Here is a 4,926-nt window from a genome sequence, read left to right on the forward strand (position 1 = left end):
CAAAAACTCCCAAATTTTTGTAAATGAACCAAACCACTTGATGACGATTTTGTGTGCCTTCCTCTTAACGCGGCTTTTCACCCTAGGACTTCGGCAGAGTCCCTGAGACCCAGTTTCAATGCAGAGCCACCTACAGGAGAGTTCTCCGTAGGACCAGCTTCCCCAGAACTCGCGCAGTTGTTTTCCCAGGAAGATTGAAAAGCCAAGAATAGCAAATCTATCCGCTCCGATGGTAGCGCTCATTTCCTTAGTGCTCATGGCTGCATTCCCCAGGGAGCAAGAAGGGTTAGATGACAGTTATCTCCTGCCACCTCCTCTGTGCCAGGCTCGGTGGGGAGCCAGCCTGAGGCCACGTCTCTGCTGTCTCAGTGCAGATGGGACTCTGGCACTAGAGTATTTTTCAGTCTAGATTCCTTCTTTGTGGCCATTTGATTGGTTTGCAACATCCCAGTGGTTGTTGATTGGAAGGAAACAAATGGTGAGCGTTTACATCCCAGGATATGGTAACATTTAATAGCGTTTGGGATTAGGGTGAGGGGACAAGGACTGGACTCTGTGGTTGATCACAGCCCCAGAACAGGCACTCATTGAAGGCTGACTTTTCTAAATTTCCGGAGGCAAAACTCGAAGGCTTCCAATCATTAACAAAATATATTTATTGTAGAAGAGTACTGAAGAGCTTTAAAAGGAATTAAGATGAATAGAATGTGGAAACTGGAGGAAAAGTTACAGGGGTCAGAATTAGGCAGCTGACAGATTTTTGAGGGTCAGTGGTATGCCTAGACCTGTGCTTTTAAAGACCTATGTCTGGCCCTGGCCAGGTGGCTCAGGTGGCTGGAGCACTCTCCCACATAGTGAAAGGTTGCGGGATCAATCCCTCGTCAGGGCTCATACCTAGGTTGTGGGTTCAATCCCTGGTCGGGGCATGTACTGGAGGCAACAAATCAATGTTTCTCTTTCTTTCTCCCTCACCTTCCCTCTCTCCCTCTCACTCTAAAATCAATTAAAAAAAAAAACATATCCTCAGGTGAGGATAAAAAAAAATCAATTAATTTTTTTAAAAATGACCTATGTCTGCTGCTGGACAGGAAAACAGATTTGCAATGGTGGGAGAGACCTTGGCCAGGAAAAACGAGTGAGAAGCACTGGCTGGAATTCACTGGGAACGGTGGCTGAGTGGCTTTCTGAGGTAGCCGGGAAATAGTAGAACACCAAGGTCATGTTGAAGATTGTTTCCATGGGCCAAGAGACTTCTGTCACTTTGGTTTCCATAGGAAGCAGAACTTTGATCCCCCCCCCCCCCAAATTTTGCTTCCGATGGGAAATGCTAGCTTGGTCTAGGCTCCCACTCACATTTTCAAGTCCTTAATTGCAATGATGTGTTTATTCATTTCAGCAAGTACTTTATTCAAAGTGCTAGCATTCTTGGCTCAAAATACTGGCTTGCATCCTATTTTTCTTACATCTGCTGACTCCGTTCACAGGGACGCGGCCAGCCCTCTATGGCTGTGTCACCTCTCCTCGAAGCCATCACACTTGGCAGGCTTGGGGTCTGTAAATGCTACTGCCTGTCTCTAGGCCAGGCCTTCCGTTGTGCCCAAGCTGGGCGCGTAGGAAGAGCTGATAGGACGCAGATGCAACAGAGAGGCAGGTCTTGTCCCACCCTCTCTTCTAAAAGTACCCTCTGTCACTTGCCCTGCTCTGGGAGGTCAAGAAGGGGTGCAAAAGCTCTGTCACTTGCCTGGGACCATCCAGGGCCCATACTCCCTGGGCCTTGGTTTGTTCATTGTAAAAAAAGAAGGACGTGTTTGATCACAAAGTTTCCACTCAGAAGTCCTCACCCCCAAGAGGAGGGGAGAAATCTTTCTCAGCGAAAGGACTTTTCCCCGTTTGGTTGCCCAGGCTCCAAAGTAGTTCTCTTGTATCTGAGATGTCTGCACTCAGTCCAGCCGTGCGGTCCCTGTCTTCACTCCACAGGCCTGCCCAGGGCTCCTTATTACAACCAGGCAGGCGTTTTGTTCTCCCACCGCTCTTTCCCATAAAACGTGGGCCAACACCTGACTCTTTACTGTGTTTTTCCCCTTCACCTCTTAAAACTAGCCTTAACTCCCAGCAATAACCCTTGCTCCTAAGACCGCCCAGAAGTGCCTAGGCCACAGCCCTGTGGTGTAGTGTGTGGAGAAGCATCAACTTTAGAGGGGCAACAGTGGGGCCCTGTCTGATATTCTGAAATGGTTTTGTCCAATAGGTTTTTTCCCATAGAACTGCTGTGGGAAATGGCATTTCAAACAGCTTGAACACGGAACGGGATTCGCCTCTGGAGGTGGGATCAGAAGGGTCAGAGCAGGGGTCGGGGAGTGTTTGCCGACCTATATGGGGCACTTCTATAAAACGGTGGTTCTCTGCCCGACCAGGGTGTGCACGGTGGACTGCTAGATGGGAACAGGAAGAGACGGCTCTAGCCAAGGTTGTCGAGGAGAGGCACGGGCAAAGCCCCTGAATTCAGGCAGACAGCAGCGTGGAAAGCAATCGCTATTCCTGCACCCCAGCTCCTCTGGTACTGTGCTCTGAGACCAAACTTCAGAAGGAGGAAGGTAGTTTCCATTTTGCTATTTGGAGGTCAGACGGCCCCAGTCACCACCTGCATGGTCTTGTGAGAAGAAAGTCCCCACTCTGAAAAATGTAGCTGAAGCCCTTGATCTTCCAGACCTACGAGGCTCCAAGGGGATTTTATATGTAAAAGTGCTAAGTGAAGGCAAAGGCAAAAATACAGATTGCAGTGAGCACGCCTTCATTGTTCCCCACACTGGAATACAGCTGGAACTTTGTATTCCTCTGAAGGTCTTCCACAGCCAAATAAATAGCTCTAGAGACAAAGGGCAACCAATGCCTTCATCTATCAGGGTTATATTGTTGAATGAAAAATGAACATTTTGCTTATGGAGAAAAAGGAGACCAGCTGGCAGGAGAAATCTACATTGTTCAGTTTTGCTTTCGACATTGGGTGGTGGTTCTTGCTGCACTTGACCCATTCAGACCAGGGCCCAAGGCATGACTGATCTCAATCAGGCTAAGAAATTTTTTTAAATATTTTATTTATCTTTAGAGGGGAAGGGAAGGAGAAAGGGAGAGAAATATCAGTGTAGGGTTGCCTCTCATGAGTCCCCTGCTGGGAACTGGCCTGCAACACAGGTATGTGCCCTGACTGGGAATTGAACCACGATCCTCTGGTTCGCAGGCCCTCGCTCAATCCACTGAGCTACGCCAGCCAGGGGAGGCTAAGAAATCTTTAGCAAGCAAAAGCTTCCTATGGGTTAGCAGTTATGGGGGCTGTAAAGAAAGCATTTTCTAGACCCTGGGAGACAGAGTCCTGATACCACTCTATAAACACCTTCTGTTGGATTAGCAGTGTCGGGAACTTGGTTCTGGATTTGGGGGCTCTTTCCCCCAGCTGTCATGAATTTGAGTTCAGGTTTCAATTCCGTTGCTCTTCCTGGTGTAGACTGATTTAAGCAAGCATGAGGACTGCTGAAGAAGGCACCGGCCCTTGACAATGCTTTCTTGGGCAAGAGGAAGAAAGTTTCTTTTAAGGAGGAATAAGAATTACTCTAATGTTCTAACTGATAACAGTTGCAAGTTTTTCCTTCCTTCCCTTTCCCTTCCCTCCCCTTCCCTTCCTTTCTTTCTCACTTCCTCCCTTTCCTCCTCCTTCATTTCCTTCAAGCTTCAAGTCTTCATCTGTTCATGCTGAATGAATACTTAAGAGTTGATAAGGCCAGTTTTTACTTGCTTAGGAAATTAATATTTTCCTTGTATCTTGTAGTAACTTTCTCCTGGGAATCATGTACTTTCCCAGAAGTATAGGTGACTTCCTGAAAGCATTGTTAATAATAATAATGATAATAATTTGCTTTCTATATGTTGGAGACTTTCAGCCACTGCAGTCTCTGTTAAGAAGCAGAAGCTGTAATGGGAGGGAAGTCCCACCACGCAGCGGGTCAGGGCTCTCTGCCTGGTTCCTGGGGCTCATTGCACTCCAGGCCTCAGGGCACCCAAGGCTGCCCTGGAAAAGGCGCTGCTGTGCCTGGTGGGAGCCATGGAGAGGCACCAAACAGGTCTTCAAACCTAGAGCCAGCCCCGTATGCATGCTTCAAGTTTCAAGTGTTGCTCCTCTATGAGGCCAATCACCAGACTGGACGAGAAGGTTTCATTCGCTGTAGTTGACTGAATGAATTCAGTGGATACCCTTTGGTTTGTCACTTGGTGATGGCGCTTGGGAACTCTGGCGAGGCCAGCTCAGACCCATTCCTCCTGTGGCCCAGCAGAAAGTGGATAACGGGGATCCCAGACCAGAGGAGGCATTGGGGAGGACACCAAGAGGGTAGGGAGGCCACCCACAGGTGGGCTGGGGGCCAGAACCTCGCGGGCGCTGGCTGCAGTAACACCCGACCCCCAACCCCACCTCGGCACGCCCCTGAGTCCCAGCAGAGCTCCGCGACGGACTGAGAAGGCCCCTTCGCGCGATGTTTCTGTCCCAGTTCCCTGAGATTCGGGGAGCCCGGTTCCGAAAACGTACCCCCACCCACCGCGGATCTTCGGTACCCTACGAAGCAGGGCGGTCACGCATGGCGGCGGAAGAACAGGCGCCGAAGCTCCACGGCTGCTGAGTCCCTGCTGGCCAGCCAGCCTGCGCGCCCCGCAGCGGCGCGGCCAGCCCTCCCGGGATGTGGGCACGCGCGCTCCAGGCGCGGCGCCCTCCTGCCTGGAGCCGGACAGGCCCCAGCGGGCGCGGCCAGGGCCTGGGGGTGGGGTCTGGGGAGGGGGCGGGGTCTGGTTGGCGGCGGGTGTCAGGTTGCTCCGGTAACGGTGACGTACCGCGGCGTGGGCGGGGCCAGCACGCAGGTTGCATATTTTAGGAAGTGAGGA

This window comes from Sturnira hondurensis, unplaced genomic scaffold, assembly GCF_014824575.4.
Source record: "Sturnira hondurensis isolate 20B ecotype Veracruz unplaced genomic scaffold, ASM1482457v3 Scaffold0024822, whole genome shotgun sequence".
NCBI lineage: Eukaryota > Metazoa > Chordata > Mammalia > Chiroptera > Phyllostomidae > Sturnira > Sturnira hondurensis.